We start from the raw sequence: 23,832 nt of genomic DNA, 5'->3' as shown, positions 1-23,832 counted from the left end.
TCACCGCGCAGCAGCCCCCGACCCACGCCTCCGCCGCCCGCGTCCCCGGCCTGACCTTCTCCGGCGCGGCCCACCCCCGGACCCCGGTCCCTTCCCTCCTACCGGCGCCTCCGCGCCCCTTCCATTGTCAGCCCGGAGCAGCCGGCACCCGACCTGGGCACCCTCTGAGGCCCCCAGAGCGGCCTTGCCCGGGCTCTCTCGGCCCCTGCGCAGACCACCGCCCCGGACCAGTCCCCCTCGGCGGCCGGGCGCCTCCCTTCTCCCCCTCTGCGCCCCCAACGCCGCATCTCCAGGAGCCCTTCGCTCCCTCGGGACAGCCTCGCCCGGGGCTCGCGGCTAGACCCCGCATCCCTCCTCCCTCCCTCAACGCCCAAGATGCCCCCGGCTCCTCGCCGGCCACAGGAATTTTACCGCTTCTTTAGCAAACGCCCCCCCCTTTATTTCTTGAGGAGGCAAGTTGGGCAGCTTGATTTATTAATTTGTCTTTCTTTCTTTCTTTTCTTTCTTTTTTTTTTTGCGGGGAGGGTCGGCTCTCTGGGGAGCGCCCGCAGGGGCTGGGCGGTGAGGAGGGGCAGGGGTTCTCTCCAGCCCCTGCACTGCCCCCGAGGCGCGTTTTGTTTCCAGACCCCGAAGCCCCCTGAACAATAATGCCACCGCCATGGCGGGCTCACCTGGTGCTGTGCCGCCTGCTCCGGGCGCCCGGTGCCCTCCGCGCGCCGCTCCCAGGGCGCAGGTTCGGCCCGCGCGGCGCCGGTGCCGGGCAGGACTCTTTGCCTTTCTTTGGGTTCTATCTGTGCGTGTCAATGGCGGCAAGCGGCAGTTCTCCGGGCCGCGGATAGTAGCGGGGGGAGGAGGAGGAGGGAGAAGGGATTGCTCCTTCTCCACATAACCACCTCTAGGAGGAGTCGCTCAGCCTCATCCCCCGCCAGCCCAGGCTCCGCGACGGGTCCTGGGCTTTCGGTGGGGCTTGATGAGCTATTGTCCTTCAGGAGCATTAATGATGAAACCGCGCGGCCTCCGCGTCGCTGGCGGATCCGCTGGGTGCGCTGAGGGCCACTTGCTACGATGAGGCTTTCCGCAGAGCTGGGGACAGAGGCGCTATGGTCACGATCCAGAGTCTCCTGTTAGCAGGATCCACCTTTGGTGGAAGAAGGCGGCGTGGGCGTTCATCCGGCAGTTCTAGGGAGAGCCTTAGAAGGTGAAAGGGAAAAAATGCCACCTTCGATGGTCTCGTGTCCCTAAATAATAATAAATACATTAACGACTGTGTCCACCACTGGGACGATAGCATAGCATAGGGTGGCCATAGCCACGACAAGTGAGAATTTATATCCATGCCTTCATCTTAGCTTTTTATAAATTAAGACAGAATCCAGCGTTGTATATTCTTTGGAGTAGCAGATGTTTGTTTTCATGGGTAAGACTGTGCATGGACCTAATTTTTAATTCAGTTGCTTTACAGTGTGTTAGTTTGTAATCTCAGCGGGTATTAAGACTAGCACGAAGCTATTCTTTTAAGGATTTCTATTAGTTTCTGGAAAAAAATATTTTTACAGGGGTGTGGTGGACAATATCAGGTGTGAAAATGGGGTTAGTAGTTGCTCTGTTCTACTGGAAGCCAGTGCTGTCCTTTGTAACTCTAGATGTTGGCCAGGGCTTCATGGCTTGGGGGGCGGGTGAGTCAAAGGAATTTGTTTATTTCAGCGGGAAATGCTAACTTGGTATGGGCCATCCATGCTTCCTCTGATCTCCTGCTCAGTAAGTCAAAGGACTAACAAAAGGAGAGGCAAATTTTTGATGTCTTCACAAAAGAGAAACCCACAGGAAAACACAGTTCTCCAGCATTGGCCAAATAGATGCATTTCAGAGCCTCTTCCATTTGGCAATATTATGTGTACTTACACCTATAAACTTATAAATGTTTAGGCAATGGGGAAACTTGGGGTGACTAAAAGCTTCCAATAGACTAAGTCCACTCCCCTCTGGATTTATACTAGTTAATCAGGGCTGTTGGTGGAATTAGTAGATGGCGCATTAGACTGGGTGCATGTCAAAGTGTTTTCTGAGCAATCAGTTGACTTCCCAAAAGATTATGGATAAAGGTACAAATAAACCTCTCTGTTTAAATCTCATACGGCTTCTCAAAGTCTCCTAGGACCAAAGGTCTCCATTCATTGGGACTTCCTTCACTCGCCTTCCTACTCTTTTTACCCTCTCTGTGTATGACCTCACTGTTCTTTGTCTTTTTTTTTTTTTTTTGGTGGTACGTGGGCCTCTTACTGTTATGGCTTCTCCTGTTGCGGAGCACAGGCTCCGGACGCGCAGGCCCAGCGGCCATGGCTCACGGGCCTAGCAGCTCCGCTGCATGTGGGATCTTCCCGGACCGGGGCACGAACCCGTGTCCCCTGCATCGGCAGGCGGACTCTCAACCACTGCGCCACCAGGGAAGCCCTGTCTTTTTTTTTTTTGGCCTTACTGCGCAGCATGTGGGATCTTAGTTCCCCAACCAGGGATTAAACCCGAGCCCCCTGCATTGGAAGCGTTGCTTCTTAACCAATGGACCGCCAGGGAAGTCCTGTCCTTTGTCTTTGCAGGCACTTTCCAGGTCAGCAATCTAGTCAGGATGAAGTCCTCTTTTCCCAAGACATATATTTATACGGTTTTAAATGATCCCCTGGGGCATCTCATAATGGTTTCGATTTCCCCTTCTTAGAGGAAGCGCCTATCTCCCTTGTATAGATTTCTGATGCCCATTCTAGATCAGAAATAACCTACAGGCCAACATTCAAGAGGGCTCAGGAGCCTTCTGGGAGTGCTTGAAAAATCCTCCTACCCTGTGACCCAATCAGCCAGGCTGACTGAGATAGAGTTGAATAATTCATCAATATATATTAGATTCACATTCTCCCTGTAACTTCCCAATAAAAATGGTACTCATGGTCATTTTTATGTGGATTTTATGTAACTCGTTTCATCCTAGCATTTTGTTATATGCTCTTCCTGAGAAAGGCTGGGTCTAAGAAATTTACTAGTCAGAATTTTTCCCCTTTCATACTGGTTGGTTCCTTCAAATAGATGATGTAGTTGAAATTCAGAGAATCAAGGGAATGTCAGCTTCATAATCCTCTGGTTCTTGGAATAGAAGAGATCACAGAGTTCACTTGGTCAAACCCTTTATGTGGTAGGAAAAAATCTGGTATTCAGGAGATATAAGGGACAGATATGCAGCCTGATATGCAGATCTAGTTAAATTATCTATATTTAATATTGAACACTTAGCACATGAACAGAAATTTAACACTGAGATAATATTGTATAGTTAAAATACATTTGAAGTAGTCAACATGATTATAAGTTTATCAGGAATCTTGAGTTCTGCGGTGGCTTCCAGCTCAGGGAGCCCCTGACAAGCTGAATAATAAATGCTGATAATACGAGCTTACACTTACTGAATGCTTACTGTGTGCGTTGTGCTTTACCATTACTAACTCATTTAATCCTGGCAACAACTCTATGGGGTGGGCACTATTTTCTCCTTTTTACAGGTGTAGAAACTGAGGCAGCGAATGGGTGAGAAAGTTGCCCATAGCTACAGTTAGGAAGTGGCAGCCTCATATTCTTAATTCACTGTTACTGTGGTCGGGGTGTGCATTTGCTTTAAGCAAAGGAATTTTGTGATTGGTCACAAGGTGGAAAGTCTCTTGGACCATTCCCAATACATATCCTCAAGGAGTCAGTGGAAAGCTGATTACAGTAGGTTTGGTTGATTACCATTGCAATGAAAATATTTTCTTAACCCTTGACCTGTATGTGTGCATGATATTATGAATAAACGTTATTGATTGTGAGTTGACTCCATTAGCTACAAGGATGTCTCATAAACATTTTATTGAGATGCAGGATGAACTGCTTCTTTACTTAGAGACAGGCATATAGCATGATTTAGAGATGGAAAAATATGAATTAGCCATGCAACCAGATATTCTGTTGGATCTACTAGTAATTCATCCACAAACTCATCTATTTTAAAAATAGCTTTGATTTTGCCCCCCAAAACCTTTTTACTTTTTCATAATCCAAATTTATGATGTTGTGTGAATTGAGTGGGTTTTTATTTTTCATGATTAGTTCTAATCTGGTTTATGACACTTATAATTCGTGATCATTTTCCCCTTCTGAGATCTTGCTTTGCGATTACCCTATTAATTTCCTGACCTCATCCTCTTCTAGAAGACTGTGTCATGTAGGTATATATTTATATGTGACATATATAAGTATATGAGTATAAGATTTATATGTCCAGATTAATTTCATTTGAGAATTCTGATCTCCTTTGAAGTAACCTGAGATTCCCTGGGAGTGTCATAAAAACAGATGGAAATCATTGGTTTAAGCTCTTCTTTGAATGTTAAGTTAGGCAATTCTAGACGGCGTATTAATTCCATCAAGGCACCAACTGGCATAACTCTAAATAGCAACTTGGGAGCCTGAGGTTATGAATGTCCACAAAGCACCAAGCTCAACAGTACCCCACTATTCTAAGAAATAAACACAGCTTCTAAATATACCTTATAGCCTGGAAAATATTAGGCAATCTGACTTTAAAATTTTTTATTAGCTAGAAAAATGCTTAGTCTTTCCTGTTGTTCTATTTTGAATAGTGCACATGATTAATGTTAAACATTTATTCCCTTGATCTGAACTGGTGGCTTTCAGATCTTAGTAATTCATGGAAGTGAATAAATATACTTAAAGAAAGGGCACATAGGCAATCATTGTGCCAACAAAGCCCATTCTTGGTATCTCTGGCTAAAATGAACATCTTCGTCCCCTAACTAGAAACATTTTACTGGTTCTGATTCTTAAAAACAACAACAAGATATGTCCTTTATTTTTGTTTTTGCCCGTGCTGTCCGGCTTGTGGGATCTCAGTTCCCTGCCCGGGCCACAGCAGTGAAAGTGCCGAGTCCTAACCACTGGAACGCCAGGCAATTCCCCAAATATGTTCTCTTTGACACTATGTCCTGACCCTTTGGTTCTGGGAAAGGGGATTTACATGAGTGGGTGTGTGTGTATAGAGGCATATCTATGTATATACATCTACATATGAACGAATATATATTTGGTGTGTGTGTTACACGTGTGTACATTGTAAGATGTGTAGTCACTGAGATTGCTGTAGGCTCAGAGTTAAGCCTGATTTGGATTTTAAAGGAAACTACCAAATGTTTAGCATTTAACTGATGAACTATATTGTAAAGGAAAATGAAATATTTCAGGTTTTTAAGGGAAATACATTGTCAGCCCCAATTATGCCGAGTTGTAGTTAGGAAAATAAGGCACGTAATGTCATTAAGTTTAATGGAAACAGAACCCGGAGCTAAGGGGAGTGTGCCAGTTGGTATCTTGCTCTGTTCAGTGCCGGAGCTCTCTGGGAGATCATCCCAATACTTCCAGGCAGAGCTCTTTACGACAATTGTGATGGGAAGTGGCAGCATGCATCTAGAGACTTTGGACCTTAGCATCTGTGTTGGGAGATCTGTGCAATGTGGCCTCACACCTAAATGAAATTGCTCTTTACAATTTAAACCCATTCTAGAGAATGGGGGCACTGATTTTACAAATGCACAAGAGCAGAATACCATAGTAAAACTATAATTTATTTTTACAAATGGTGTGTTTTTACAAAGGCCATCTGTCGGTTGACTCTCTGATCTAAAACAAATCTGTTTGTTCCCCAGAAGAAATAACATGTCTGTTGAAAAAGGATTTATGGACGACAGGCTGCCCAATCCACCAGCCATTGGTATAATAGTAACTATTTATGATGTATTTACTTCTAAGGGAGTGCTGTGAGTGGAAACTATTACTTGTGAAGTATGGTAATTAATTTTTCATTACCTCAAAGCCAAGAAATGGAGCCCAGTTGCATTTATTAAGATTGCTGCATGCGAAACATGTTTCTTCTGGAAAAAGAATATAAAATAAAAGCATGATAGGACCATGGGCTTGAACTCAAGCCCTGGACTTGGTTTTGGAGGACAAGAAGACAAATCGCTATTGAATGACCCTGGCCACTTGATCTCTAGGCACCACTGGTAGTCCTTATTGAAAATTAGATCCTACCATTAATACCAAAAGAAAAGAGGACTCTAGGCTGGGAGAAACAAAAATGGAAGAGAAGGGAAGACCCCTGTCTCCATCCTCCTAGACAAAAGAGATACTCCAGTGAATATTTATTCATATTTTAATAATTATTTTGGAATGGTATCTAATATTTCTTAATAAGTACCCTTTTTAAGAAACTGGGCTAGGTCACATGAGAGGTACAAAAAGGCATGTTTTCTTCTCTCAAGAAACTTGCCATCTACCTGATAACTCAGGGCATGGTGATAGATACAGAAATCACCTTGACATTATCAATGAGAAATGGTTAACCAGAGTCAGTAGTTATCTTATCTCTGAACCCCTTTCTTAAGTTAATACCAATTATATTTTGGTTTTTCCAAAGTATTCATAAAATTAGCTAAACCAAGTTCTTGCCCCAAATATTTCATTTTATTTACTTTTGTTTATTGTTATTTTTCAGACATTTAAAAAAATATATAATACTTGAATATGACACACAAAAAAGTACAAAGGTAGACGGTCCAAGGGGTCCTTACTCCTTGTCCCCCAGGCAGCCAGTTGCACTTCCCAAGGTAACCAAAGTTAAGTTACTTTTGTGTCCTTCCAAGCACCACTTTTCTCCTGGGTTTCTTTCTGTGGACAGAGGTCTTATTTGTCTTTTAAGGGACTCTGGAGAAGTCTTAATATTCAAACCCCAAAGGGGACAGATTCTACAACAGCACATTAACTCCTCTCTATTAAGATCTTGGGCAGAAGAGTGGACACAGAGGTTCAGAGGCAAGATGTTGGTGAACGTAACTACGAGGATTTTCTGCTGGTGCAACAAAGTACAAGTCCCCCTCCCCTTTGGATCTAGGAAAATCCTCACATGATGTAAGTCAAAACCCAGAGACAAGGCTGGCACTGAAATACATTGTGTCTCTCAGGCTGACAGTCCAGGATCCCAGCTCTGAAGATAGGAGGACCCTCCCTTACCTCTTGATTAATCCTTGAAGATGCCTGGATGCCATTCCACTTTTTTTCCCATGAATACCTCCCAGTAGTGGGGCTAGAGAGGAAGTGGGCCCTGCCACAGAACCCCCATTATGTAGACAAGTCTCCCAGGACAGTTGGATTGAGCCTGTCTGCCCCCAAGCTCCACACTTCAAAGGGCATCAGAAACGATGAGGTGGCTGGATCAGATCACATCCAAGGTCATGTCTGCTTGGGATCTCTCCAGCCTGGGGCTCACGAGCAGGGTTGACTTCAGCTGGGGCTGCTGCTCTCTGGTTTGGGCTGCCAACCTTCCCATTTGGAGGCTGGGTCTCAGCTCAGCCCTTGGGGGATCTGAGGGTAGTGGACCAGGGCACAGCACGTCCCTGGAGCCTGCATAGGCAGGAGGTTGATTCAGCCAAGGCACTCTAGAAGCATGAGCTTCAGGGACAGTGGGGATGGGATAGCTCATGGCTTCCTGCAGCCATTTAGCTATGGCCTCCTGAGGTCTGGTTCTCAGCAGCCCTCATGTTGCCCTTCCCCCATCCTTATAGAGGAATTCCACTCTTGGGCCTCAACACAACACTTCCTGCCTCACTTAAGTATTCCTTCCATTTCCTTTGGGTTGCAGAAGAGTATCAGAGTGAAAAGGAAGAGAGTTCATGCCAAAGGAGACTCAGCCATTCACACCTTCCCTACCCATAGAAATTTCAACCTCTGTTTCTTTCCTTCCCTCCCTCCCTCCCTCCCTCCCTCCCTCCTTCCTTCCTTCCTTCCTTCCTTCCTTTCCTCCTTCTGTTCTCCTCCTTGAAAATTCTTAGCTTGGGTTCTTGAACACATAAAAGTCCACGGAGAGCTGTTGAGCTCTTGGAAGATACCGAGGCTGTGGGATGTTTTGTGTGTGTGCGTTTCTGTTGAGAAGATCCTTCTTATTTGTTGGCAGCTTCTCACAGGGATTTCTGCGACAAAAGATAGCTGCCCACTGAGTCTTCTCTCACCCCAGGCTCCTACCCTCCCCAGCCACTTCTGGTTCCTCTGCTACGTGCTCTCAGAAAACTTCACTCCTCCCTTTAGAGCATACATTGACACATTTTTCTGTAAAGGGACAGATAGTAAATATTTTAGGCTTGTGGAGTATATTATGTAGGTACTTATATAGCAAGACAGAAAACAAATTTCCACAACTTTTTTTTTTTTTTTTTGCGGTACACGGCCTCTCACTGTTGTGGCCTCTCCCGTGGCCATGGCTCACGGGCCCAGCCGCTCCGTGGCATGTGGGATCTTCCCGGACCAGGGCACGAACCCGTGTCCCCTGCATCAGGAGGCAGACTCTCATCCACTGCGCCACCAGGGAAGCCCAGAAATGGGGCTTTTTGATGGAGATTCCAAGGTTCTTTCCATTCCACCTAAATGCCTCAGTTAATCTCATTAACCATCATTTTGTGTGTGTGTGTGTGTGTGTGTGTATCATATAAAAAGGTTAGAATAGGCTCCAAAATAATTCAACATAGGAATTTTTGCAGTTGGATTTTATGTGGACAAATGAAAATGCCCCGATCTCTTTATCGACACATGCTTATTTTCATAAAAAGATACTTTTCAAAGAAGCTTGTTAAGTAGATCTACCCAGAATCTGATGGTATGTTCATAGATTTATGACTGAAGGACTGTGTAGTCACCATTTACTGAGGTAGTTGTTTTCTTACCTGTACAAGGTCACAGCCGCCTGTCCTCTGAGTCCAGTTTTGTCAAGAGGCCCAGTTCTCTTTCTAGTACCCTGTGCCGCCTCTCTCTCTGGTTGCTGCTTTCATCCAGCTCATTAGATGAAGGTATTCTCCACTTTGTTCTGTGTTGATGATCATGAAATGAGTGTTCCCAAATAATATGACAAGTGAGCAAAAAGAACCTTCCTTAGAGCCAGAGGGGATGGTGACAATTAAGATCTTTAAGAACTTTCAAAAAGATGTCCCTGCAGAGTGGCTATGACAGCTGCTGCTCATTGAGATGAGAAACCATTGGCTCAGAACCAGCCAGTTCTGAATAGCAGGGCTTCATGTGCTACTCCAAAGTGTTCATTTCTTTCCATGGCGCCTGCTGAGATGCAGTCCCTGGGATTCCTGTTTTAAATGTGCTGCTGGAGACTCTGGGCTATTAAGGGTTATTGCTAGTGGTCCTCCGTCTAGGAAACGATTCCAGTTCTATATTATCCATCTTCGAGTTGGCTTAAAGGACTGCATGTATTATTGCAGAGCGTTGCAGTGATTTTTGTGTTTGCTTTGGTAACCCACATAGTCAATTGTAACATAAATTATGTTGCGGACCTTATAGTACATAACCCAAAGAAGCAAATGTTCACCCATCAGATGCTCTCAATTATTTTTTAGAATAAATTCTGTAAACTAACCCTCACATGTTTTTATTTTCCAACCAGAATGAGTGTTCAGATTACCTTAGCTCATACTTATATATCCTTAAAATGGTTATATGTATTAATGATTCAGTTGAATTAATAACCCCTAATGCCTCTCTTGGAACTATTTACAGTTGTCTTATATATTGCTCCAATGTTAGATAAAATCCCAAATTTTGAATCCCGCTGTCCTGAAGAAAGCCCGCATTATACTTAGTGAGAGCTCATGACGTCCCATGTGCCGCCACACTCATTTTCACATTTTTAAAAAGTATATCAGTAATCAAATTGGGCATTCCTTTTTGTTTTGTTTTGTTTTTTAAACTGCATTGTAATTCCTTCGCTAATCTTTTGAGTGTGTGAGGTGTTTTCTCGAAAGCACTATAGGGCTGATATTCTATGTGGTTAATCTTCCTTGACCCAACCCTAGTCATTCACAAACAACAGATGTTCCTGGGATATTTTTCACTTTCCTGCTTGCTCTGTGAGCAATTAAGTTTGTAGTAGGCTATGTCTTTGTCAAGTCCTCAGATTTCCAGTCAAACCTGGTATTTTCCTTGTGCTGATTTTACCTCCCTTGGGACACGGTCTTTTGGTGCGGTTAGAGGTTTGTGGCAGGCTTCATTTACGTTTGTTCTGGTTTTGGGTACAGCTAATTCAGGCATAAGGTTTCTGTCAGATGATATTTAGAGACACTGTATATTTCTGTTTGGAATACTGGAAATACAGGGATTTTTCTACAGAATTTGTGAGTGGAATGCCTCAGTCTCCTTGTTTACAAAACAATCACAAGATCTTTTAGACAATTCCAGAGCCTCCTAGAGAAATCCTCAGGGTCTCTCACTGTCAATTCTAGCTTCGTGATAACTATTCCTCATTCCCCATCTCTCAGTGAAATATTATTATTAATTAGAACAACAGATTGATAAACATGGGTTTTCAGCTGCCTTTAATTCAGTTCTGTACAAAAAAGTTTTGGAATATCTACTGTTTACTATGGCTGTTAGGCTGTTAGCACACACCACAAAGCAACTTGGATAGGAATGCGTAGGACTGACGTAATCAAAGCAAAGACGCAAAGACGTGAGAATGATTTTTTTTCCCCTGAGGACCATATATCCAAGTTGTGGATAAAATATTTCAGTTCAAAGTATTTATTGGTTTTATTTATTTTTTCTTGATTACAAAAGCAATAATATTCATAATAGGCATTTTGGGAAAAATAGGAAAGTAGTTCTCATCCACAATCTCAACATCCATAAGTTAACCATTGTTAACACTTTATTTAATCTCCTTCCTTTTTTCTAAGCATGTCTATATAGTTCTCAAAAAAATTCACTTCGTATTGTTTTTAAGAACTTTATAAGTTAAAACCTATATCTAGAAAATGACACAAATGTATGGCTTAATATAAGTTATCACAAGGTGAATACTCATAATAATAGCCAAATAAAGAAATAGAAAAACAATAAATAAATAAATAAATAAAAGAAATAGAACTTTGCCGACACCAGAAGCCCCTCAGTCTTCCTGATCACCATCTCAACCCCTCACTTCTCACAAAAGTAACCACTATTCTGGCTTTTACCATGCGTAACATTTTATCATTTATAACTTCTACATATGTTACAAGCCTCATAATACATTATTTTCATTAAACTGTCAGTTATCTTTTCAAGAGATTTTAACAAATAAGAAAAACACTTTATATTAACCCCAATATTTCCAGTTCTGGTGCTCTTCATTCTATTGTATAGATCCAGATTTCCATCTGTTATAATTTCCCTTCCGTATGCAGGACTTCCTTTAATATTTCCTGAAGTGCAGGTCTGCTGCTAATAAATTCTTTGAGCTCTTTCATGCTTGAAAAAGTCTTTATTTCACTTTTGTTTTTGAAAGACATTTTTTCTGGGTATAAAATTATAGGATTACAGATTTTTGTTGTCATTTAGTTCTTTAAAGTATTGCTCTATGGTCTTCTGACTTGCATTGTTTCCGTCCAGTAGTTAGTTGTATTCTTATCTTTGTTCTGCTGGTTGCTTATAAGATTTTATGTTTATCACTAGTTTTAAGCAGTTTGGTTATGATATACCTTGGTAGAGTTTTCTTCTTGTATCTTGTGCTTTGGGTTCACTGGACTTCTTGGTTATGTTTTTGATAAAATTTGGAAAAATTTCTGCCATTATTTCTTCAATTTTGGCCCCATCTCCCTCCTTTTCCCTCTTCTTTGGGGACCCTAATTGTACTTTTTTAGGCTGCTGGAAGTTATCCCACTGCTCCCTGGTGCTCTGCGGTTTTTCTTTTTCAGTCTTTTTTCTCTGTTTCATTTTGGATAATTTCTATTGCTATGTTTTCTTTTTTTTTTTTTTTTTGAATATTCATTTATTTTTAATGACTTATTAGAACAAATACCTATAGATATCATTATATATATGATATATAAATTAATTATACAATATATCATGTATTAATTATTAAAACATACTCTGGTAAATATTATGTATTCAATATGAAACAGGAGGAAAGAGGGCAGGGCACAACCTTTAAAAGAATTACATAGCCCGAGGACACAACATAAACTGATTAGAACAAAATAGGTCCAAGATGGCGGACGAGTCTACTTCCACTAGACCTTGAGCCTCAGTATACACTCATTGTAACACATCAGCAAGCTAAGCGACACACCCACAGGTGCCACGACAGTTCCAAGGATGACCATAAAGGTCAAAAAGTGGGCGGTGGCTCAATTCCTAGAAATCCCCACCCCTTCCCCAAAATAGCTGGAATACTCCTCCCACTCATCAGCGTATGAAATTACTCACCCCTATAAAACTAACAACCCCATACCCTGGTGCTGCCCTCGCCTTCTTTTTTTTTTTTCTTTTTTTTTTTATAGGTATACCTGGATTTAATTCTCACTTCTACCGCTTGGTAGCTGGATAGCCTTAGGCAAGTTTCATACCTCCCTGAAATTCACTTAATTCAGTCTGTAAAATGGCATAATAACTTATTATAGCATCCTTTTAGGAATTTTAAATCAGTTCTTGAAATAAAAGTACACAATATATAGACAAGTATGGATTCCTCAATAGATGTTTGACCTTTCATTTCTCCAGTATCCCACCCGCATCAAATAAAGAAAAATACTTTTTAAAATTTACGAATATTTCATTGTTGTAAAGTTAAAGCCATAAAAATAATCAAATGGCCTACTATCATACCGTTAGAAGAAAAAAAAAAAGGTGTTCATGAGAGTTCCATATTAGAATACAAGTTTTCCTTAGGCACCTGTTTATGTATGCTATTCTGCTCTTTACAATAAATAATTAAATTTAAAAGACTTAATTCCTCACTTTTAAGACCTTATTAGTTTACAAATTACATATTGACCTATGCTAAATTTTATACCGACCCATGCTAATGAATTCAGTACAGAAAACAAAAAACACTGCACTCAAGCAAACTACATATATATATATATATATATATATATAACTTATATGAGAATTGCTACTCCAGCTTTCTTTTGGTTTCCATTTGCATGAAATACCTTTTTCCATCCCCTTACTTTCAGTCTGTATGTGTCTCTAGGTCTGAAGTGGGTCTCTTGTAGACAGCAAATATATGGGTCTTGTTTTTGTATCCATTCAGCCAATCTGTGTCTTTTGGTGGGAGCACTTAGTCCATTTACATTTAAGGTAATTATCGATATGTGTGTTCCCATTCCCATTTTCTTAATTGTTTGGGGTTTGTTATTGTAGGTCTTTTCCTTCTTTTGTGTTTCTTGCCTAGAGAAGTTCCTTTAGCAGTTGTTGTAGAGCTGGTTTGGTGGTGCTGAACTCTCTCAGCTTTTGCTTGTCTGTAAAGGTTTTAATTTCTCCATCAAATCTGAATGAGATCCTTGCTGGGTAGAGTAATCTTGGTTGCAGGTTTTTCTCCTTCAACACTTTCAATATGTCCTGCCACTCCCTTCTGGCTTGCAGAGTTTCTGCTGAAAGATCAGCTGTTAACCTTATGGGGATTCCCTTGTGTGTTATTTGTTGTTTTTCCCTTGCTGCTTTTAATATGTTTTCTTTGTATTTAATTTTTGACAGTTTGATTAATATGTGTCTTGGCGTATTTCTACTTGGATTTATCCTGTATGGGACTCTCTGTGCTTCCTGGACTTGATTAACTATTTCCTTTCCCATATTAGGGAAGTTTTCAACTATAATCTCTTCAAATATTTTCTCAGTCCCTTTCTTTTTCTCTTCTTCTTCTGGAACCCCTATAATTCGAATGTTGGTGCGTTTAATGTTGTCCCAGAGGTCTCTGAGACTGTCCTCAGTTCTTTTCATTCTTTTTTCTTTATTCTGCTCTGCAGTAGTTATTTCCACTCTTTTATCTTCCAGGTCACTTATCCGTTCTTCTGCCTCAGTTATTCTGCTATTGATCCCATCTAGAGTACTTTTAATTTCATTTATTGTGTTGTTCATCGTTGCTTGTTTCATCTTTAGTTCTTCTAGGTCCTTGTTAACTGATTCTTGCATTTTGTCCATTCTATTGTCCATTCTATCTCCAAGATTTCGGATCAACCTTACTATCATTATTCTGAATTCTTTTTCCGGTAGACTGCCTATTTCCTCTTCATTTGTTAGGTCTGGTGGGTTTTTATCTTGCTCCTTCATCTGCTGTGTGTTTTTCTGTCTTTTCATTTTGCTTATCTTACTGTGTTTGTGGTCTCCTTTTTTGCAGGCTGAAGGTTCGTAGTTCCTGTTGTTTTTTGTGTCTGTCCCCAGTGGCTAAGGTTGGTTCAGTGGGTTGTGTCGGCTTCCTGGTGGAGGGTACTAGTGCCTGTGTTCTGGTGGATGAGGCTGGATCTTGTCTTTCTGGTGGGCAGGTCCACGTCTGGTGGTGTGTTTTGGGGTGTCTGTAGACTTATTATGATTTTGGGCAGCCTCTCTGCTAATGGGTGTGGTTGTGTTCCTGTCTTGCTAGTTGTTTGGCATAGGATGTCCAGCCCTGTAGCTTGCTGGTCGTTGAGTGAAGCTGGGTGCTGGCGTTGAGATGGAGATCTCTCGGAGATTTTTGCTGTTTGATATTATGTGCAGCTGGGAGGCCTCTTGTGGACCAGTGTCCTGAAGTTGGCTCTCCCACCTCGGAGGCACAGCACTGACTCCTGGCTGCAGCACCAAGAGCCTTTCATCCACAGGGCTCCTTAATTTGGGATGATTCGTTGACTATTCAGGTATTCCACAGATGCAGGGTATATCAAGTTGATTGTGGAGCTTTAATCCGCTGCTTCTGAGGCTGCTGGGAGAGATTTCCCTTTCTCTTCTTTGTTCTCACAGCTCCCAGGGGCTCAGCTTTGGATTTGGCCCCGCCTGTGCGTGTAGGTCGCCGGAGGGCGTCTGTTCTTTGCTCAGACAGGACGGGGTTAAAGGAGCCGCTGATTCGGAGGCTCTGGCTCACTCAGGCCGGGGGGTAGGGAGGGTCACGGAGTGTGGGGCGGGCCTGCAGCGGCAGAGGCTGGCGTGATGTTGCAGCCTGAGGCGCGCCGTGCGATCTCCCGGGCGAGTTGTCCCTGGATCCCGGGACCCTGGCAGTGGCGGGCTGCACAGGCTCCCCGGAAGGGCGTGTGGCTAGTGACCTGTGTTCGCACACAGGCCTCCTGGTGGCGGCAGCAGCGGCCTTAGCGTCTCATGTCTGTCTCTGGGCTCCGCACTTTTAGCCGCGGCTCGCGCCCGTCCCTGGAGCTCTCTCAAGCAGCGTTCTTAATCCCCTCTCCTCGTGCACCAGGAAACAAAGAGGGACGTAAAAGTCTCTTGCCTCTTCGGCAGGTCCAGACTTTTCCCCGGACTCTCTCCCGGCTAGCCGCGGTGCACTAACGCCCTGCAGGCTGTGTTCACGCCGCCAACCTCAGTCCTCTCCCGGCGCTCCGACAAAAGCCGGAGCCTCAGCTCCCAGTCCCGCCCGCCCCGGCGGGCGAGCAGAAAAGCCTCTCGGCTGGTGAGTTCCGGTCGGCCCGATCCTCTGCGCTGGAATCTGTCCGCTTTGCCCTCCGCACCCCTGTTGCTGTGCTCTCCTCCGCGGCTCCCAAGCTCCCCCACTCCGCCTCCCGAAGTCTCCACCCGCGAAGGGGCTTCCTAGTGTGTGGACACTTTTCCTCCTTCACAGCTCTCTCCCGCTGGTGCAGGACCCGTCCCTATCCTTTTGTCTCTGTTTAGTTTTTTCTTTTGCCCTAACCAGGTACGTGGGGGGTTCCTTGCCTTTTGGGAGGTCTGAGGTCTTCTGCCAGCGTTCAGTAGGTGCTCCGTAGGAGTTGTTCCACGCGTAGATGTATTTCTGGTGTATCTGTGGGGAGGAAGGTGATCTCCGCATCTTACTCTTCCGCCATCTTCCCGGAAGTTTCTCAGTAAATCTATTGCTATGTTTTCAAGTTCATTACCCTTTCCTTCTGCAATGTTTAATATGCTGTTCCTCCTGCCCAGTGTGTTTGTAAAATCTCAGGTGTTGTAGTTTTCATCTCTGTAAGTTCATTTGGGTCTTTTAAAAGTATTTTGTTCATATTGCTATATGCTCAATCTTTCCTCTACTTTATTGAATACATGTACTGTAATTACATTTTTTTAACATCTTTATTGGAATGTAATTACAATTTTTTTATGTCCTTATCTACTAATTCTATTTGCATCATTTCTGCATCTCCTTATTATGGGTCACACTTTCCTGTTCCTTTTCATGTCTGGTAATTTTGTAGTTGGCTCCAGATCTTATAAACTTTAACATGTGAGGTACTGGATATTTTACATTCCTGCAGATATTCTTGAGTTCACTTCTGGGATTCAGTGAAGTTACTTGGAAACAGTTTGATCACTTTGAGGCTTGCATTTAAGCTTTGTTGGGTGGGATCAGAGCAATTTTTGTTCTAGAGCTGATTTTGCCTCACTACTTAATGCCTCATGAATTACAAGGTTTTTTCTCAGGTCATGGACTTTCCCTGGATTTATGTGAGCTCCAGAAATTGTTCACCTTTCTCTGTTTGAGTGGTTCTTTCCCCCAATTTGGTAGTTTCCTTATAATCATGTGCTGATCAGTACTCAAGGGTTGCTCTCTGCAGATCTCTGGAGCTCTGGCAATGTGTTCCTCTCCTCTCCTGTAATTTGTCCTGAGGACTCTAGCCACCTGGCCTCCTTGAACTCCCAAGTTTGTCTCCTCAGCTCAGGAAGACTGTTGGGTTCCTCCTATCTGCATTCTGGCCCGGATCTTTTCTCCAGGCAGGAAGCCGCGGCAATTTTAGAGCTCATCTCATTTGTTTCCCCTATCTTAGGGATCACTGTTCTGTGCAGCCAGAGAGCCAATATCTAAAAACAGATTTTTCCCCATATATTTTGTCAGGTATCTTAGTTATTTCAGGCGGGAGGCTCAATCTGGTCCCTGTTACTCCATCTTGATCAGAAGCAGAAGTCCCTCTCTTGACTTTTGTAGTGATAGCTTCCTTATGCTACTTTGTAGTTTTATCACCCTCGGGTACATCTCTAGAAACTACAGTTTAGTCTTGCCCATAAAAAAAGTTATTATGCATCTTTTAAGTCTCTTTTAATATACAGATTCCTTCTTCATCCTTTCCTTTTTCTTTCATTTGATCTGTTGAAGAACTGAACTGTTTGACTATAATTTCGCATGCTCTGGCTTTTGCTGATGCATATTTTTGGTGTAGTTCAACATATTGCTCCAGGCTTTTATATTTCCTGCAAATGGGTAGCCAGATACAGAGGTCTGATTCGATTTGGGTTCAATTCCTTTGGCAAGATTTCACCAGGAGGTACATAATGCCAGTTTGTTTCTCTTTTTGTGATGTTAACATTAATGCTTAATGCCTAAATGTATTAATTCATTGAGGATTGCAAAATGGAGATATTCTAAGTCTTTAATTTTTTTCATTTATTAGGTGGAGGACCTTTATAAAGAGACACATGTCCTCATGACTATTTGATTATCCATGGTATAGCTTATATGGGAAGGCAGAGTAAATGATTCATTTAAGATAACAAATTGGTTTCATATCATTCTCTCAAGATGACCCATTAGTTTAAAAAAATCATTTTTAATATGATTATTAACTCATTGATTGATGGGTTTTAACCAATTGTAATTATAGTTTTTGAAGCTCAAATTGCCCCCATCTATGGCGGGTGGCAGCCTCTTCAAGTTGGCTTTGAGTCTTTTTTTTTTTTTTTGCGGTACGCGGACCTCTCACTGTTGTGGCCTCTCCCGTTGCGGAGCACAGGCTCCGGATGTGCAGGCTCAGCGGCCATGGCTCACAGGCCCAGCCGCTCCGCGGCATGTGGGATCTTCCCGGACCAGGGCACGAACCCGTGTCCCCTGCATCAGGAGGCGGACTCTCAACCACTGCGCCACCAGGGAAGCCTGGCTTTGAGTCTTTTTAACACCTTAGTAGCTTAATAAATTCCTCTCTATCTAGTATGCCAAGATGTTCCAGGCTCATCTTGTATATTTCCTGCCCCAAACCAGGAATAGCAACTTCCCCAAGAAGTCTTTTCATAGAAAATGGTATTCTAAACACTCTGCTAGGGATGATCATTGCTATTAGGTTGGTCATTGTTTTCAGACTTCTTTAGTGAACAGAGCTAAGATTTTATGTGTGTGTGTATATGTGTCTGTATTTTTTCTTTTAAGAGAGAAAATATCTCTTGAGTTCATATTGATACTTGTAATTCATAACGACAGAATTGTAAAATTCAATCTCTTCTACATTACATCTGTATTTCCTTTCTTCTACACCAAGAATCTTGATTCTTACGGACAGAAGAGATGATAGAAATATAATATCCCATAATTACCCATCTACTCTATCCCTCACACAAAACAACCTCAGAATAATTGTAATATTACAATCACCAGTGTTATTACTAAGAGCAGTTAACATAAATTTTTGCATGTTGTGTCCCCATTCTACTCCCACTTAAAAATAAACTGTATCTACTCGTTTGTACTTCAGCCATTGCATACTATAAATCTCTCCCTTTTAAGCCTCATTGCTGTTAGTTCTATAAATGACTACTCGTTTATTACTTATCACCAGTCCTTATGTTAAATGTTCCTTATGTTAAATGTTAGATGTTAATTTTGTTTGACTGAAGCTCATTCTTTGGTATATTTCTCAGGAAGCTCTCACGGGAAAAATATTCCCTACATTTTTGTGTGTTGGTAACACTTTATGCCCTTTGCACTTGACTGCTACCTTTACTGTCTATAAAAAACTTTGGCTTGTATTTTCTTTCTTTGAGTATCTTAAAAATATTCTCCATTTGCTTCTGGAGGAATATTAGTGTAGAAATGTTTCATGATAATCTAATTTTCTTTCTCTTATAACTCATCTACTGTTTTGACTAGATATCCATAAGTTTAGCAATTTCTTTAGAATATTTTGTGATATGGGTCATTCTGGGTTGATAATCTTAGGTACATGATGTGTTCTTTTAAAATGTAGTTTCAGGGACTTCCCTGGTGGACCAGTGGGTAAGACTCTGTGCTCCCAATGCAGGCGGCGCGGGTTCAATCCCTGGTTGGGGAACTAGATCCCACATGCATGCTGCAACTAAGAGTCTGCATGCCACAACTAAACAGCCCTCATGCCTCAAGGAAGGTCCTGCATGCCGCAACTAAGACCCAGTGCAGCCAAAATAAATAAATAAAACAAATATAAAAAAATAAAATAAAATGTTGTTTCAAAACTTTTTTTATTTAAAGGAAGTTTTTTGAATTAGGGATTTTGGTATTTATTCTGTTCCCTTGTTTTAATTTTCTTCTTTGGAGACTCCTAGTATCCGTATATTGACTCTTCTTTGCCTGTATTCAGTATTTGTTACCTTCTGTCTAATCTTTTTCATCGCTTCTGAAAATTTTTTAATAGACTTTATTCTTTACAGCACTTTTAAATTCACAGCAAGAGTGTTGAGATCACTTACTCTTGTCTTGAAGATTCATACTGAATCTTATTTAAAACATCTAAGTAAATAAAAAAGCACCTTAATTAATCAATTAATTAATAAGTTAAAAATTTTTGGCTGTGTTGGGTCTTCATTACTGCATGCGGGCTTTCTCTAGTTGCAGCGAGCGGGGGCTACTCTTCGTTGTGGTGCGCGGGCTTCTCATTGCGGTGGCTTGTCTTGCTGCAGAGCACGGGCTGTAGGCATGCAGGCTTCAGTAGTTGTGGCACTCAGACTCAGTAGTTGTGGCACGGGGACTCAGTAGTTGTGGCGCATGGGCTTAGTTGCTCTGCAGCATGTGGGATCTTCCCAGGCCAGGGCTTGAACCCGTGTCCCCTTCATTGGCAGGCAGATTCTTAACCACTGCGCCACCAGGGAAGCCCAAAAAGACCCTTAATTTTTGAAAGATAGTTTTGCTGGCTGTAACATTCTTGGTTGACAGTTTTTTCTTTCAGCAGTTTGAATACATTCATCTCACTGCCTTCTGGCCTCTCATTTCTGAGAAGTCAGCTGTTATCCCTTATATGTGATGAGTTGTTTTTCCCTGCTGCTTTCAAGATTTTACTCTGGGGTTTGAGCTTCAGCATTTTTACTGTGATGTGTCTGGTTGTGGATTTTGTGTGTGTGTGTGTGTATTTATCCTACTTGGAGTTTATTGAGTGTTGCAGTCAGCCCAGGCTGCCTTAACATAACACCATAGGCTGGGTGGCTTAAGCAACAGAAATTTATATTCTCACAGTTTTAGAGGCTACAAGTCCAAAATCAAGGTGCCATCATGGTTTCTTTCTGGTGAGAGTTGTCTTCCTGGGTTGCAGATGGTTGCCTTCTTGCTATGCCTTCTGATGGTGTGGGGAGAGAGAGAGAGAGGAGAGAGATCTGGTCTTTCTTCCTCTTCTTATAAAGGCACTAATCCCATCATGGGGTCCCCAGTCTCATGATCTCATCTAAACCTAATTACCTCCCAAAGTCCTTACCTCCAAATACCATCACATTGACGGGATAGGGCTTCAACATTTGAATTTTGAGAGAATACAAACATTCAGTCCATAGTAGATCTCATGCCTCCAGATCTGATTGCAAGAAAATACCTTCACATTTCTTTGTTTTGGCGCTGCTGCACCTCTTGCAGGATCTTAGTTCCCTGACCAGGGACTGAACCCAGGCCCCGGCAGTGAAAGCACTGAGTCCTAACCACTGGACGGCCGGAGAATTCCCCCAACTTCACATTTCTAACCGAAAACATTTTATTTATTTATTTATTTATTTATTTACTGCCATCACATTTATTTATTTATTTATTTATTTTTGGTACCTCTTAATCTCCCTCACCTGTTTATCTCATCCCCTACACTGTCCCCACTTCTGGCAACCACCTGTTTGTTCTTTGTATGCATGACTCAGTTTCTGTTTTATTATGTTTATTCATTTACTCTGTTTTTTAGATTCCACAGTAAGTGAAATCATGCAGTATTTGTCTTTTTCTATCTGACTTATTTCTCTTAACATAATACCCTGTAGGTCCATCCATGTTGTTGTAAATGGCAAGATTTCATTCTTTTTTATGGCTGAGTAGTATTCTGTTTTATATATATATACCACAGCTTTTTTTTTTTAATTGAAATATAGTTGATTTACAATGCTGTGTTGTTTTCTGGTGTACAATACAGTGATTCAGTTATATATATATATTCTTTTTCATATTCTTTTCCATTATAGTTTTTCACAGGGTATTGAATATAGTTCCTTGTGCTATACAGTAGGACTTTGTTGTTTACTTATTTTATATATAGTAGTGTGTATCTGTTAATCCCAAACTCCTAATTTATCCTTCTTCCACCCCCTTTCCCCTTTGGTAACCATAAGTTGTTTTCTATGTCTGTGAGCCTGTTTCTGTTGTGTAAATAAGTTCATTTGTGTCATATTTTAGATTCTACATATAAGTGATATCATATGGTTTATTTTTCTCTTTCTGACTTACTTCACTTAGTATGATATCTCTAAGTTCATTCATGTTGCTGCAAATGGCATTATTTCATTCTTTTTTTATGGCTGAGTAGTATTACATTGCGTATATATACCACATCTTCTTTAACCTTTCATCTGTCGATGGACATTTAGGTTGTTTCCATGCCTTGGCTATTGTAAATGGTGCTGCTGTGAACATTGGGGTACACGTATCTTTTCGAATTAAAGTTTTCTCCAGTTATATGCCCAGGAGTGGGATTGCAGGATCATATGGCAACTCTATTTTTAGCTTTTTAAGGAACCTCCATACTGTTTTCCATAGTGGCTGCACCAATTTACATTCCCACCAACAGTGTAGGAAGGTTCCCTTTTCTCCACATCTTCAGCAACACTTGTTATTTGCTGTCTTTTTGATAATAGCCGTTCCGGTAGGTGTGAGGTATCTCTCACTGTGGTTTTAACCTGCATTTCCCTGATGATTAGCAATACTGAGTATATTTTCATGTGCCTGTTGGCCATCTGTATGTTCTCTTTGGAAAAATGTCTGTTCAGGTCTTCTGACCATTTTTTAATTAGGCTGTTTGCTTTTTTGATGTTGAGTTGTATGGGTTGTTTGTATATTTTGGCTATTAACCCCTTATCAGATATATTGTTTACAAATCGAAAAAAAAATTTTATGTTTCCTCTATTGATAGACTTTTAAGTTTGTTCCTACTTTTTTTTATAACAAACGATGTTACACTGAGTATTCTTGTGCATTTTCTCTCTCTCTCTCTCTCTATATATATTTACATATATAATTATAATATATGTAATACATAGGCATATCTATTTTATTCATATATTGATATGATATATAAAGTATTTTGAAAAATATTTTGAAGTTGTACACAGGACAATTTCTGGGCTAAGGATCCGAATTTTTCTGTTTTTACTTTTAATAGACAATACCTGTCTTCCAAAGAAATTATTTCCCATTTATTATCTGTTCATTTCCTTTTCTTCCCAATGGTTTTTATGTACAGTTAGAACAATTTTAAGAGAAACATTGAAAAAAATCAATCATAATCCTGTCACTCTACATCAGGAACTTTTTTTTGTGAGTTACATTTGTTAATTTTGTCCATGTGTAATTAGAGTCTACCATCTTGTTTCCTGCTTATTTTCATTCCACTTAAAACTGTCAAAAACATTTCCCTGTGTAAACAGTTTTTCATCATCATCTTTATCATTATATGGTTTTATGATTGCATGATAATCTAAAAAGATAAAATAGTAAGTTTACTTAACTGTTTTGATGGAAACCATTCTAAACTGCAATACAAAAAGATGTCCCCATCCCTTTTCCCTAAAGATGCATGGATATTTATGTTTCTATTCGGAAGGGCTAGGCTACTTTTGGAAGGCCAGTCAGAGAAATACCAGGTGCTCAGGGAATTTACTGTCCAGCCTAGAGACACATTTTTTAAAAACTTTTTCATTCCAAAAGCAAGTTTGGAATTTTGTTACAGAAACTTTGGAGAGAGGGGGAGAGAGGGAGAGAGAGAGCGAGAGAGCGAGAGAGAGAGGGAGAGAGAGAGCGAGAGAGCGAGAGCGAGAGCGAGAGCGCGAGAGAGAGAGAGAGAGAGAGAGAGAGAGAGAGAGAGAGAGAGAGAGAGAGAGAGAGAGAGAAACATCAGCCTTAATTTCACCATAGATACTACCACTGTAGTATTTCTTTCCACTTTGTTTTTTCTTTTAGTACCCTTCCCCCTCAATCAGGTTACTTTTCTTTCCTTGTCTTTTGTCTTAAAAAGTACAGAATACACGAATACATTCTTACTGTAAAAGATTGAAATAATTATTAAGTGGAGAAGAAACAATAAAGCCCTCCTTCATTCTAGCACACGAGTCTCCCCTCCCTTTAGAGGTTAATTACTGTTAAATATGCTGTGAGCATAATTCCAATTTTATTTCTTTGTAGCTACATACATATAAGTACATATACAGTTATTTTCTTTTTACAAGTAACATCATCTCTCTGATGTTCTATGACTTGCTTTTTCAATTCACAATGTATCTTAGAGCTAGCTTCACATTAGGACTACATTATTCTCTTTAATATCCATTTAATATTCTACAGGAGGGATTATGCCAGAAGTTTTAAATGTTTCCTCTACTGATGGAAATTTAGATTTGTTTCTATTTTTTCTGTAACAGTGTTACAGTGAATACTCTTGTATGTTCCTTTTTGAAACATATGTGAAAATTTCTCTGTGGTAGTTTCCTTTCAGTTGAATTTCAACTTCACTTAATAGATATGTTAAAAAGTTTGAGAGATGTTGCCAAACTGTCTTGAATTATATCCTTTCTAATAGTGTATTA

At 41.2% G+C, this 23,832-nt stretch overlaps 1 protein-coding gene across 2 annotated transcripts in view; it reads right to left on the bottom strand.

Moving 5' to 3' along the window:
- The window catches only part of LOC101270241 (core histone macro-H2A.2), a 53,717-nt gene extending 52,644 nt beyond the window's left edge, over positions 1-1,073 (bottom strand). The window contains exon 1 of one of the 2 annotated variants that reach the window (XM_033407580.2): positions 672-1,073. The gene's annotated coding sequence lies outside the window, so the exon portion shown is untranslated. The remainder of the gene's footprint in view (positions 1-671) is intronic. The other variant, XM_004280788.4, reaches the window with a different exon arrangement.
- Positions 1,074-23,832: the final 22,759 nt, after the last annotated feature.

This window comes from Orcinus orca, chromosome 14, assembly GCF_937001465.1.
Source record: "Orcinus orca chromosome 14, mOrcOrc1.1, whole genome shotgun sequence".
In the NCBI taxonomy this organism is placed as follows: Eukaryota; Metazoa; Chordata; class Mammalia; order Artiodactyla; family Delphinidae; genus Orcinus; species Orcinus orca.
This window is presented reverse-complemented; position numbering and strand designations above follow the sequence as displayed.